The 14,345-nt window shown below is 44.2% G+C and overlaps 1 long non-coding RNA gene across 4 annotated transcripts in view; it reads right to left on the bottom strand.

Moving 5' to 3' along the window:
* The window catches only part of LOC112587417, a 56,791-nt gene extending 47,421 nt beyond the window's left edge, over window positions 1-9,370 (bottom strand). The window contains exons 1-3 of one of the 4 annotated variants that reach the window (XR_006542328.2): window positions 8,341-9,370; window positions 7,636-7,746; window positions 6,359-6,803 (exon numbers count right to left, since the gene is read on the bottom strand). This is a non-coding gene — a long non-coding RNA (uncharacterized LOC112587417). The other 3 variants (XR_006542329.2, XR_006542331.2, XR_006542330.2) reach the window with 3 other exon arrangements.
* Window positions 9,371-14,345: the final 4,975 nt, after the last annotated feature.

Below are 14,345 nucleotides of genomic sequence, written 5' to 3'. Positions count from 1 at the left end.
TTGTTTTTTATTGTAGTAAAATATACACAGCATATTTTAACCAGTTTTAAATGTGCAGTGAAGTAATATTAAGTACATTTCCACTATTGTTCAACCAACAGTACCATCCACCTCCAGAACATTTTTCTCATCCCAAACTGAAATCCTGTACCCATTAAACAATAATCCTCCATTGCCTCATCTCCCAATCCCTGGTAACCACTGCTCTACTTTCCATCTCTGTGAATTTGATGATTCCAGGAGAAGGCAATGGCACCCCACTCCAGTACTCTTGCCTGGAAAATCCCATGGACGGAGGAGCCTGGTAGGCTGCAGTCCGTGGGGTCGCTAAGAGTCGGACACGACTGAGCGACTACCCTTTCACTTTCCACTTTCATGCATTGGAGAAGGAAATGGCAACCCACTCCAGTGTTCTTGCCTGGACAATCCCAGGGACGGGGGAGCCTGATGGGCTGCCGTCTATGGGGTCACACAAGGTCGGACACGACTGAAGCATTTAGCAGCAGCAGCAGGAGCAGGTACCTCATGTAAAATCATACACTGTCTGTCCTTTTGCATCTGGCTTATTTCACTTTGCATCATGTTTTCAGTTTCATCTATACAGTAGCAATGATCAGAACTTCCATCTTTTTTTAAGGCTGGATAGTATTCCATCCTATGTATAGACCACATTTTATTTATTAATCTGTTTAAGTTGCCCTGGTAGGAGAGGCACCCTACTACTTTCAGCTGTTTGCACTGCCGCCCCCTCGTGGCCATTGCCACAATGGTGCTCTCACTTCCTACCCCAGCTCTGCGAAGCATCTGGCCCTTTAATGCCTGCCCCACTCTTTTGGGGACAGCCAGTGCAGGGTCCTACTCTTTCTAAATTTTGACAATTAACCAGGCCATGCCTCAACCATACCTGATCCTGGCTGAACTATACAGCAAAACCACCTCTCCTTACCGCCTGGTCCAAGCTCTTCTCAAGTCCCTATACGCAGTAAATAAAGTTAGCTATGTGCCAAGAAAATCCCATGAACAGAGGAGCCTCAAGGGTGGGGTCACAGAGAGCTGAACATGACTGAGCACACACACACGCATGTGCACATGTTAACTAGGATTTGTGAACTCCAATTTAGATGTAAAAAATAATTTATGATTAGAGAGGAATTTTCCTTTCGTTACTTGAGAAGCACTTTTGTTCTCAGTGTATATTTCCTCAGCTGGTCAAGAAACATTCATAATGAAGCCATCTTCAGCCTGATGAAAGTCACACTGTCCACAGACTGACAGAGACCAGGAGCCATAAACCGAGTGGCCAGATCTCACTCACTTCCCCTCCCTGAGGCCCACCAGGATTCCTGTGAGGACAGGCTACCTGGAGCTGCAATGCCCACCCAACTCTCCCACCAGGACCCTCAAGCCAGCAGAGAAATGAAAGGCATCATCTCTTCCTGTATTCCTGATACAGAGCAGCCCTGTGCAGAGAAACAGCCAGCCCCAAAGGAGTGCATATTTCCCCAGACACCTTCGGTCACTGCACCGGGAAGGCATTCAGTGGACATCAGCTCATTGGCCAGGTCAATGCCAAGGACAACCAGCCAGGTTGGACTTTCCTTTTTTTTTTTTTTTTTTTTCTGTTCCTGCCCTTGAGCACAACTTGAAGGTACAGTGAGTTTCTCCTCATCCGTCCCCATCCCCTGCCAGCAACCAGAACAAAACCGCTCAGCCATTTCCTTGAAAACTGCACAGCCTGCAGAAAGGCCAAGTTCAGAAACCACACCAGGGAACATTAGTTGTCACGCCACCTCACATGCTGTCTCAAGGATCTGTAACCTAATATGAGTCCCCATAATCTTCACATTTCATCTGACTTAGCAATACTCAGTGACAGATATGCATGTACAGATCACAGGGGAGCCCGTGATGTGAGCTCTGAGCACAGGTTGTTCCGATCCTATCTGAGAAATACCTAAGGATGGGGGAGGTGGATGGAGGGGAAACTGCATGATGATGCAGATCTAAAAAAAAAAAAAATCCAGAGACTGGCACACATACAAAATTACTCTATAAAACACACCAAAAATAAAAAATGAAAAGAATGAGGTGTTCTACATCCCCAGTCCTGGATGAGGGGCTCCCAGTGGCATCACGCGCATGAATGCAGTTCCCACTGCAGGCCCTCTGTCTGGTTCTATAGAGACGGCTTCATACTGTTTGTAACAGGAGCCACCCCTACGTCCTCGTCTCTGGTGAGCAGACGCCACCAGGCCGGGAATACAAATAATTATTATTTTGTTGTTGATGGTGGTGATCATGCAGCCCGCAGGATCTCAGTTTCCCGGGAACTGAAGCCAGACTATGGCAGTGAAAGCTCAGAATCCTAACCACTAGGCCACCAGGGAACTCCCAAACAATTATCTCCCAACAAAATTAAACTCTGAAGGCAAACGAAGGTGAGCAGGATGTGGTCCCAGAGCCCCCATCCCCGCCCTGCCCCCTACCACAGTTGTAAAGCACAATTCACTAATATCATTCCTGCTGAAGAGGATTTGGGGTTGGGGATAACTAGGTCAACTCTGGATTCTATTTCCCCATGTCCTTAAAGCAGTGGTCCCCAACCTTTTTGGCACCAGGGACCAGTTTTGTGGAAGACAATTTTTCCACAGATGGAGGAGGGGGCGGGTGATTTGGGGATAATTCAAGCCACGTTAGATCTCAGAGGTTGGGGACCCCTGCCTTAAAGCCACCTGCTTATTGTTTCAGTACATCCCAAACCCAGATAAACAAATCCCCTGCGAGCCAGCCACAGGGCTCCCGGGCACCACCTCAGCGTCAGTATTTTCCATCCATCAAGTAGCAGAGAGAGCCAAGTGGGACTCAAGGACTGAGTAAGGCCAAGTAGTACTGAGGCACGGTGAGTCCGTAAATCTGGCCAGTTGCAGTATATACAGCATTTCACAGCTCCAACAGAGGGCGGTGGGTACAGAAATATTTGCATCTTAAAATCCCACCCTAACATCTTTGAGGTAAACCCTGCTAGAGAAATGGAACAGTCTACGAACTTAGGCTACAAAGGACTTACCAAGTTGTTAAAAGAAAGGAAGTTTTTCTTATGAAACGTGCACTTTCAGGGATGCAATTATTTAATTCAGGAAATCTCCATTCAGTGAAAAACATGAGGTCAAGAATAAATATCCAAATGGGAAAACTCCACACCATAAAAGTATCTAACAGACCAAGTGAAGATTAATGGAAAACCAGAAATTCCTAGAGGAAAGGAGATGAGGATGTGAAAGTCATCATGAACCAAACAGCTCCCTGGAAGACAGCAAGTGTCCCCAAATTAAACAGAGATTCCCAGGACCAAGATGCATTGCTTCAGTTAGCCCGCCCCCAAGGACCTGGCTTCTTTTAAAGAAACTCACAGTGAACACAGTCCACTCACAGTTACCTCAGGCTAAGAAAAGGGATAAGAGAGACGTCTGTTTAGAAGCATCTTCTAAACTCACCAATTCCTGAGGAATGGAATCATCCTAAGGAAATGGGTAACAGCAATGCTTTACTAAACTGTCTCCATGCTCAGAAATACATTTCCTTTTCTAGCATTTCAGTGTCCCACCCCTCAACAAAAACCTGTGATTTTCCAGATCTTCTTGATGGTTTCCCTTGAGGAGAATACCGCCTTGTGATAATATCCACCTTGCTTTGTACTGTATTTATCTACATGAGTTTGTGTTACTTAATTTTGTTTCTGTTGTTTAGTCATCTTTTTTCATTCTCCTTCACTTAAAACCTCTGTGAAATGAAAGACTCAGAACATGTTCTTTTTGAGTTCCATTGTATGACCCTACAAATAGCAAGGGCGTTCAAAATATTCCCATTAAATATTGAAAATATAACACACTAAGCATTAAATCCTTGATGAAATCACTGTTCTAAGTTATTACTGAAAAGATTCCTTTCAGATACAAAGTCTTGAGAAAACTATGAAAAAATGTCCACTTCCATTTCATACTCAGGACCTGGACTTCCTTACCACTTTTATTTTACTAATAAAATTTTGACTTGGTCAATCCCTGTGGGTAAATTCAACTCCTTTTTTCATAGATCTTCTTAAAATCATGATTCTACCCACTAGAACCTACTTTTTTCATTTCTGTTCTTGAACAAGCCTGGAACCCAGAAGTGCAGAATCTGTACTAGCCTTTGCATTTTTTTGTTCAGATGCCACTCTCTGAGGACACGGGGCCTTGAAAACCCAATTTAAAAACCCCAATTATTCACAGTATCTACATCACTTGCCCTCCAACTGGGTATGTTTTTCTCCCAGAATGTTCTCATCCAAGCATAAATCCAAATATTTCTTCACTTAGCTGTAATGGGCATATTTTTCTTTAAGTGATGGGAAATATACAAAATAAAGGGGAGGGACTTCTCTGGTGGTCCAGTGGTTAAAAATCTGCCTTGCAATGCAGAGGACCAGGGTTCCTTCCGTGGTCAGGAAACTAATAACCTACATGCTGCTCCACAACTAGAAAGCCTGCACACTACGACTACTGAGCCTGCATGACACAAAGATCCTGTGTGCAGCCCAATAAATAAATAAATAAGTAAAACAAAGGTGATCAATATATGCCAGGCTTCCCTGGTGGCTCAGATGATAAAGTATCTGCCTGCAACGCAGGAGACCAGTGTTCAATCCCTGGGTCAGGAAGATCCCCTGGAGTAGGGAACGGCAACCCACTCCAGTGTTCTTGCCTGGTTCCATGGACTGAGGAGCCTGGCAGGCTACAGTCCATGGAGTCGCAAAGAGTCGGACGTGACTAAGCGACTAAGCACGGTATATGCCACGCTAAAGTACACTGCTTTGGTATAGGGATTATTTTGAACTGCAAACAAAATATTTACAAAAAAAAAAAAAACCGGCATAAATTCCTGTGTGAAGGTGTCTCCTGCCCTCTTCCAAACCAGAAAGAGAAAAACCTCCATCACAGAGACAGAGACTAGATGAGTCTGCCTGAACAACCTTACGAAATAACCCTCATTCACCGTTCACTTCTGGAGGAGGAAATGGCAACCCGCTCCAGTATTCTTGCCTGGAAAATGTCAAGGACAGAGGAGCCTGGGGGGCTATGGTCCATGAGGTCTCATAGAGTCAGACACGAATGAGCGACTGAGCACGCACACACTGTTAGCTTCCCCCCATGTATTTCCCTCCCCACAACTCGCCATTCCCAGAAGCCCTGACTCTCTTTCCTTCTTCGCTCAGTCCTTTCTCCACAATTTATCACCTTTGTTAAGATGGCATATAAGCCCTTCCCCCCAAGTATAACTGCTGTTTAGAGGGCTTCATTTCTTTTCTCTGGAGCCCTCATACTCATAAAATTCAAATTGTGATGCCTTTGCTCTTGTTAATCTTTTGTCAGTTCAATATACAGGCCCCAGGTATAAACCTAAGAATAGAGAGGAAAAGTGTTTTTTTTTTCCTACGCTACGGAAATAAGGTGAAAAATTTTATTTCTCATCCATGGATGGAATTCAGAATTTTGCATTTGTCACAATAAAGGAACCATCATAGGAAGAAAGGGTTGAAGGAAGGAAAATAATGGCTTTAGGGTTTTCAGGAGATGAAAGTAGAAGTTGTGAATGACATGTCCAAACTCTGGCCCCAGGGACTTTTCTGGTCCATGATGTCACCTCTTCATTGAATGGCCAGATCACCCCACCAAAAGGCTTCATTTGGTAAGGTACAAATTATTGCTTTAGTGAGTTTAACCCAAAACACTTGAGTCAATACATATCTGATTTTAAATTCCCACAAAACCGTAGCTCATGCTGCCAATTTAATATTTTGTCATTAGATTGACTTATCAGTACCTACACTCTCTCTTATGTCTTCAAGTACAAAGTGTTTCTTCCTCCTTCAGATCCCAGACACACATTTTGGAGAGCATTACAGAAATTCGATGAGTCATTCTAGGGGACCTAAGGCAATGGTGGTTTGACCATTGCCTTTCAGCCACCCAGTGAAGCCTATGCCCTTCCTGAGCGGTGGTCTAGAGGTCACATTTAATGAACTCTCTGAATACTCTGCACCGGAACAAGACCTGGGCCGGGCCACACCTCTGAGTGGTCTGAGGGCCTGACTCCATTACCCACCACTTGGGCCACAACCCTCTGCCAAGAAACAAGCAGCCTGGCTTCAGATTTTACGTTGTCTGATGGGCCAGGACAACTGGTTTCTGTACTTGTGTTTGTGGGATGGACGGGCCTACCCAGAAATCAGTCAAGATTAGCCTAACTATTACAAATCAGTCTTAGCCTCACTGTAAACCATGCATTATTTCTCCAGAACAAAAGACAGTTGATATAGTCATATAATGATCCTTATTTTTATTAAATTCAGTCTAAGTACAGTAAACTTGTATTCAGTTTCCACGCTGTCAAAGGCACTGATCTAGGATCTGCAGGAATAAAGAAAAATCCTGGCATTCATCTAACATAAAATACGATCTCTGCCTTCCAGGAGTTTACACTCCGCAGAGAATGAAACAATGTTGAAACTCATCTTCAGAGCACTGCCTGGAAAACACACAGAGGACCCTTACATATGTTTCAAAATACATAAATGATGAAAAAAAGGGGCAGGGAGGAAACAGGACTGGGCTACCTTCGGATCCTACAGAACTTGAAAATTAAATGCTGCCTTCTGTATGCTTGACCTCTAAAGCAATCCACATAGGATATACAAAGCTATAGTTGCCAAGATTTAAGTCATTTTTCCAAAATGGATTGATGAAGACAGAAGCAGGATTTTCCTGTAACGGAGGAGAGGTGAATGACAGGGTCAGTGTGCCGAACAGTCTGGAGTAATCACAGCATTTATTTAGGTTTCTAGGGCTATGTGGCTACTTGTGATGGATAACAAAGCATAAAGAACAGTCAAAAGGCAGAAATAGTAATGGCTCACCTTATCACGCCAGGGGACTGTCGTATTTTTTTTAATAAACAATATGGTTCAAAGGTTCACAAGAGTGAGAAGTCTGGCATGGGGCAATGTTTTCACTACTCATCTCATTCTGACAGTTACAAGAAATCTAAGGAAGGGATTTTCTTGTCTAATTGTTTCTAACCTTAAAGTTCATGGAGTTAGTCTTATTCAAGATTAGGATGCACTAAGAACATCCTGAGGAAAGGGTGCAGTACATTCCCTGCAACCACTGTCCAGGAGATGTGAACTCTCTGGCTTTATTTAGGCCATTAGAGGAAGGGCAGAGGGCGGAGCGAGTGTGGTCACAGCTCAGGGCAAGTGCTTCATCAGCGCTTTATGTTGCTTCCACCGGGAACAGGGCATGTCCATCCTGATGATGGAACCGCAGTCTGACCGCAGACCGCTAACTCAGCCCAAGTGCCGGCCAGGGGCCATGGGATCCCGAGGAGTTATAAATAACCCCTTAGAACTGCTTCCTGGTGATTTATTACTACTGAGTGCGAGAGTGTATTTCCCCGAAGATACCTGAACTGAATGCAAAAGTGAACTCCAGAAGCATGTATTTTGCTGAACTTGAAACATCAGAGAAATGGTTTAAAAATCCAACCCCACTCCACCCCCAACCCAAGAGATAAATAAGATGATCATCAAGTTTTTACCTGTCTTGATGATTCTTGCACACTTTGATTTCACAGGGATGTTGCAGGAAAATCAGATTTCTTCTGTTTAGAGACTCACCCGTCCCTGCTGTTCATTTCCCAGCGGCAGACCTTGTAATCAGATAAGTGGACCCCTTGAGAGGTTGTGGGGAGGGCACTCAGGGCCCACTCAGCCACACAGGCAGCGGGCACCTGGTGCACAGGGTGCTGCCCTTGCCATCAGACATTGTGCAATATCGTCCAGGGCTCCCCCACCTCACCCCTGCCGCTCATCTGCCCCTGACAGGGGCACCACCCTTGCTTAGAGCCCAGAAAGGGGTCCCCCCCCATCCTCCACCGTTCCTTATTTCTGAAAAAGAAACATTGAAATGAAGTACTTCTTTTACATAAAAACTCAAACTGTTATTAAGAACTTCCCCCCGCCCCACCATCCCCATATCTTATCCTCAGTGGAGACAGAGGCCAGCTGCTTACTATCTGTTGGAGGAAGTACAAAATACTTATCAGAACTTGCAATTATTTCCATTGTCCTCAGAATACCTCTCCCTCTCCCATACTTGTATCTCTGTATGTCCAATTCCACTGAGAGGCTTTGTTTGCTGTTAAGATCTTTGGCAAGTCAGGTAATCCCCCCGTGCCTCAGTTGTCCATGTGGGAGGAGAGGGGAGCTGGACACAGTGAGCTCAAGGTCCCTGGCAACTCTACCTTGTTATGATTCAATGACTCCCCCAGTCCTTACTGTTTCAAGGAGTATTTTTCAGTGCTTCGTTGGATATGGTTGAGTCACACTGGAATGGTAATTATATGAGATTGGAGAACAATGATATCTCCTGAAATAAAGATTGGGCCGAGGAATGTGGATGAGGAGGCAATGAGGTGTGGGATGGGAAAGCTTAATCAGAGCAGGGAGATGGCATATCCGGGGCCAACAGACAAGATTAGGGCCAATTCCAGACGCTTGATGAATGGGCAGCTGCAGTCAGAAATACGACTCTTCCCAGAAGAGCTACCTAGCGTTTGTTTGGCAGCAGCCTCAGAATATTGATGCCAGTGGTTTGCACAAGGCCCCTGAGTGAGTCAGAACTGATGGTGGCACTGACAAGCGTGGCAACAGAAACTGACAGTGTAGATGCTGGGGCCGTTAGACGAATGAACACGGGGCACGTTCCAGGGGCTTGCTTTAGACACACATGAACATAACGTCTTCCTCAAAGCACACCCTGAAACAGGTCATCCGCAAAGCCTGCTACGAGGGGCTCATCAATGAGACATTCTGGGGTGGATCCACCCACTGTTAATGAGGGTCCCAGGAAGCTGCAGACACCTCCAAGAAAAGGATTAAGCAAATTGCCAGGAGCTAAGCAAATCCAAAAGAAAGGACCACAAGCTTCGGAGATTTCTTTTAAGAGTCTGGGCTCTGGCTTAGGGGAACATTCACTACGGAGGGCCAGAAGGGCCTCTCGTCCTCCTCGTGTTTGTAGGAGGGAAGGGACGGGGGAGATGGAAAGAGGGTTCTCCTAGGTCGGCCTCTCTAGAACCTCGTGCTGGGCAGACAGGCAGCACTTGGGGCACTGGAGGACACCTTCCAAGCTTAATTTAGTTAAGTTTCCAAAATAGTTTGACTTTAAAAATTGAAAACCAGTAACAGATATTGAGATATTCAAAATGTTGTTATTCAGTGGCTAAGTCATGTCCGACTCTACAACCCCATGGACTGTAGCAGGCCAGTCTTTCTTCCCCGTCTTCACTATCTCCTGGAGTTTACTCAAAAGGCAATGGCACCCCACTCCAGTACTCTTGCCTGGAAAATCCCATGGACTGAGGAGCCTGGTGGGCTGCAGTCCATGGGGTTGCTAAGAGTCGGACACGACTAAGCAAATTCACTTTCACTTTCCACTTTCATGCATTGGAGGAGGAAATGGCAACCCACTCCAGTGTTCTTGCCTGGAGAATCCCAGGGATGGGGGAGCCTGGTGGGCTGCTGTCTACAGGGTCACACAGAGTCGGACACTACTGAAGCGACTTAGCAGCAGCAGCAGCATGTCCACTGAGTCAGTGATGCTGTCTAACCATCTCATCCTCTGCCACTCTCTTCTCCTTTTGCCTTTAGTCTTTCTTATATATTCAAAATATACAAATATTAATTTTAGTATTAAGTAGTGTGTAAGGCCCATAAAGATAGAAATGTGATTTTTATGTTACCGAAAATTTCCGTCCAAAAAAAGATGGATAAATGGATTCTTTTTACACTTACCCCTTCAATTTTTCCAAGTCATGTCACATTTAAGTTTGCCTTGTCTTATCATGCTATCTAAATAGCTTTTTGTTTCTTTTATTCTAATGGATAGAATAGCCTACATGTACTTTTTTACATGTCTAAGATCGTCCAGATTATTAAACATATTTTTAATCAATGTTATCCAGTCACTATCTCCAGTCTTCCCTGTTCTAATTTGGGCCAACTGCTTTCTAGGCTTGATTAACAGCTGATAATGTCTTTCCATTTTATTCCTCAGACAGTTCTGCTCATTGCATTCAGTTTTATTTTTCTATATCCCCAAGTCATTCCAGGAGGAGGACATAGGAGAAAATTTCTGAGACATTGGATAACTTACTTTGCCTTAATTCTGAAGTAACAGTTTGCTGGCTATTAAATGAGGCTCAAACAATTTTCCCTGAGAACTTTGAAGTCTTGCTCCACTGTCTTCTAGCATCAATAATATTAATGTAAAGTATGATGACAGTCTTCTAGGGCTTTTCTTTGTATTTTTTACTTTGTGTGGCTTTTTTTTTTTTTTTGGTAGGTATCTTTGTAATTCTCTCCACAAGCTTTATATTAGGAATTTCAGATTTTCAACAGACTAGTTCTTTGCACTTGGTGAATATTTTCCATCTGAAAATCTTTTTTTTAGTTCAGGGAAATTATCTTTTCTAATTTATTTCATTACTCATTTTTGTTCTCTGAGTGTGGATTATTTACATATTAATAAGTTTCTAGATCTATCTGCCATTTCAGCTTTTGGACATTTTCCTTTTCAGTCATTCTGTACATTCTGAGCTATTTTCTCAACTTCATCTTCCAGATACTAATTTAGTTTTCAGTCAAACCAGTGATTCAATTCTACTGATTTTTAAAATGTATTTGGGGAATGTTTAATTTGTCGTGGCTTCTTTCCTGTTTTCTGCCTGCTCTTTTTTCATAGCAGCCTATTCTTTTGTGTGAATCCACTGTTGTCTCAGACCTCTCTGAAGATGCTAATTCAATTTTTTTTTGGTCGTCTTCCTTTTGTGTTCCTCCTGTGGTCTGTCACTTTTCACACATCTTGATATTTCTCTTTTACCAAATATTTGATGATCCCTGATTGGTCAGTAATATTTTTTAATAAAAAAGCATTCTGGCTGATTATTATAGGTGATTGGCAAAGTTATTCTTTGCAGTTTGGAAGGACAGTTTACCCATGAAACTCATCACTGAATGGGGGACTAACTTTACACGTCTGTGTGTGAGGGGATCAGAAACAGGCTTCTTTTTAGGGTATGTGGACAGTCCAGCTTGTATCCTCATAACTATAAAAGTGAGGAGGACTTCACCGTGGGAAGTGAAATTCTTTGGTGGATTTCACTGCTAGGTGGGGTTGCCTTTCCTTCCGCCTCCTCTGAGTTGCAAGCAAAGGGCCCAAGTTATCTCAGGCTCTATGCCAACATCTCCCTTGATTTTTTATTTCGGTTTTAAGCAAACCCACCCCACCGCCCACACCCCACCCCCACCCCACCCCACACACACACACACACAAAGGCAGCACTCCGCTCAGGTGGAACTCTGTAGTGGGGTGGGCACAGACACAAATGGTACCCTTAGCGGGTATGAGATGGCTGGAGAAGGATAAGGTCTTAGAACTAAACTCACCCACTTGGGACAGATCTGATGAGGAAAGGTCTAACAGGGGTGCTAAGACATTGTATCTAATGGTTTGAAGGACTGAGAACCAAGGCATTGGTGAGTTGAGGGAGAATGGCCTTTGGTCAAATCTGCATCCATGAGACTGACATGTGAGACCAGGGGAGCTTCTAGGGACCACAAGAGACACAGAAGCAGCAAAAGGCCCCCAGGATGTCTGCCAGCAGGAAGCAGGCACCTCCACAAGGCAGGATCCAGATCCTGGACAGGGCTGACTCCAAATTCCAGAGAGGACAGATTCCTGGACAGAAAACCAGCATGTTGGGAGATGGGTATTCAGGCACCAGGAGCTAAGAGCTTCAGTTGTCAGAATTTGGACTGAAGATAGGGCTTAGGTATTAGAAATAAGGATGAAGCTTGGGCCAGATCAACTACAAGAGTGAAGATGTAGATTCTTAGACACTGGAGCTACTGAATTTCTTCCTGCCGACACTCAGAATTGGTCCTAAACTTACGTGATCGAGGTCAAGGGAGCTTAGCCAGGGAAGAGGGAAAGCGAGGAAAGGAGAGGGGGTAGAAGGTAGAAGCTAAGAACCAGGTATAATCTGACACTACCAGATCAGATCAGTCGCTCAGTCGTGTCCGACTCTTTGCGACCCCATGAATCGCAGCACGCCAGGCCTCCCTGTCCATCACCAACTCCCGGAGTTCACTCAGACTCACGTCCATCGAGTCAGTGATGCCATCCAGTCATCTCATCCTCTGTCGTCCCCTTCTCCTCCTGCCCCCAATCCCTCCCAGCATCAGGGTCTTTTCCAATGAGTCAACTCTTCGCATGAGGTGGCCAAAATACTGGAGCTTCAGCTTTAGCATCATTCCTTCCAAAGAAATCCCAGGGCCGATCTCCCTCAGAATGGACTGGTGGGATCTCCTTGCAGTCCAAGGGACTCTCAAGAGTCTTCTCCAAGACCACAGTTCAAAAGCATCAATTCTTCGGCGCTCAGCCTTCTTCACAGTCCAACTCTCACATCCATACATGACCACAGGAAAAACCATAGCCTTGACTAGACGAGCCTTTGTTGGCAAAGTAATGTCTCTGCTCTTGAACATGCTATCTAGGTTGGTCATAACTTTCCTTCCAAGGAGTAAGCGTCTTTTAATTTCATGGCTGCAGTCACCATCTGGAGTGATTTTGGAGCCCCCCAAAATAAAGTCTGACACTGTTTCCACTGTTTCCCCATCTATTTCCCATGAAGTGGTGGGACCAGATGCCATGATCTTCGTTTTCTGAATGTGGAGCTTTAAGCCAACTTTTTCACTCTCCACTTTCACTTTCATCAAGAGGCTTTTGAGTTCCTCTTCACTTTCTGTCATAAGGGTGGTGTCATCTGCATATCTGAGGTTATTGATATTTCTCCCGGCAATCTTGATTCCAGTTTGTGTTTCTTCCAGTCCAGCGTTTCTCATGATGTACTCTGCATATAAGTTAAATAAGCAGGGTGAAAATATACAGCCTTGACGAACTCCTTTTCCTATTTGGAACCAGTCTGTTGTTCCATGTCCAGTTCTAACTGTTGCTTCCTGACCTGCATACAAATTTCTCAAGAGGCAGATCAGGTGGTCTGGTATTCCCATCTCTTTCAGAATTTTCCACAGTTTATTGTGATCCACACAGTCAAAGGCTTTGGCATACTCAGTAAAGCAGAAATAGATGTTTTTCTGGAACTCTCTTGCTTTTTCCATGATCCAGTGGATGTTGGCAATTTGATCTCTGGTTCCTCTGCCTTTTCTAAAACCAGCTTGAACATCAGGAAGTTCACGGTTCACATAGTGCTGAAGCCTGGCTTGGAGAATTTTGAGCATTACTTTACTAGCGTGTGAGATGAGTGCAACTGTGCGGTAGTTTGAGCATTCTTTGGCATTGCCTTTCTTTGGGATTAGAATGAAAACTGACCTTTTCCAGTCCTGTGGCCACTGCTGAGTTTTCCAAATTTGCTGGCATATTGAGTGCAGCTCTTTCACAGCATCATCTTTCAGGATTTGAAACAGCTCAACTGGAATTCCATCACCTCCACTAGCTTTGTTCATAGTGATGCTTTCTAAGGCCCACTTGACTTCACATTCCAGGATATCTGGCTCTAGGTCAGTGATCACACCATCGTGATTATCTGGGTCATGAAGATCTTTTTTGTACAGTTCTTCTGTGTATTCTTACCATCTCTTCTTAATATCTTCTGCTTCTGTTAGGTCCCTACCATTTCTGTCCTTTATCGAGCTCATCTTTGCATGAAATGTTCCTTTGGTATCTCTGATTTTCTTGAAGAGATCCCTAGTCTTTCCCATTCTGTTGTTTTCCTCTATTTCTTTGCATTGATCGCTGAAGAAGGCTTTCTTATCTCTTCTTGCTATTCTTTGGAACTCTGCATTCAGATGTTTATAGCTTTCCTTTTCTCCTTTGCTTTTTGCTTCTCTTCTTTTCACAGCTATTTGTAAGGCCTCCCCAGACAGCCATTTTGCTTTTTTGCATTTCTTTTCTATGGGAATGGTCTTGATCCCTGTCTCCTGTACAATGTCACGAACCTCATTCCATAGTTCATCAGGCACTCTATCTATCAGATCTAGGCCCTTAAATCTATTTCTCACTTCCACTGTATAATCAGAAGGGATTTGATTTAGGTCATACCTGAATGGTCTAGTGGTTTTCCCTACTTTCTTCAATATAAGTCTGAATTTGGCAATAAGGTGTTCATGATCTGAGCCACAGTCAGCTCCTGGTCTTGTTTTTGCTGACTGTATAGAGCTTCTCCATCTT

The sequence above is a fragment of the Bubalus bubalis genome, chromosome 10 (assembly GCF_019923935.1).
Source record: "Bubalus bubalis isolate 160015118507 breed Murrah chromosome 10, NDDB_SH_1, whole genome shotgun sequence".
NCBI classification, from domain to species: domain Eukaryota; kingdom Metazoa; phylum Chordata; class Mammalia; order Artiodactyla; family Bovidae; genus Bubalus; species Bubalus bubalis.
The sequence above is the reverse complement of the archived record's forward strand: the minus strand, read 5'-3'. Positions and strand labels throughout refer to the sequence as shown.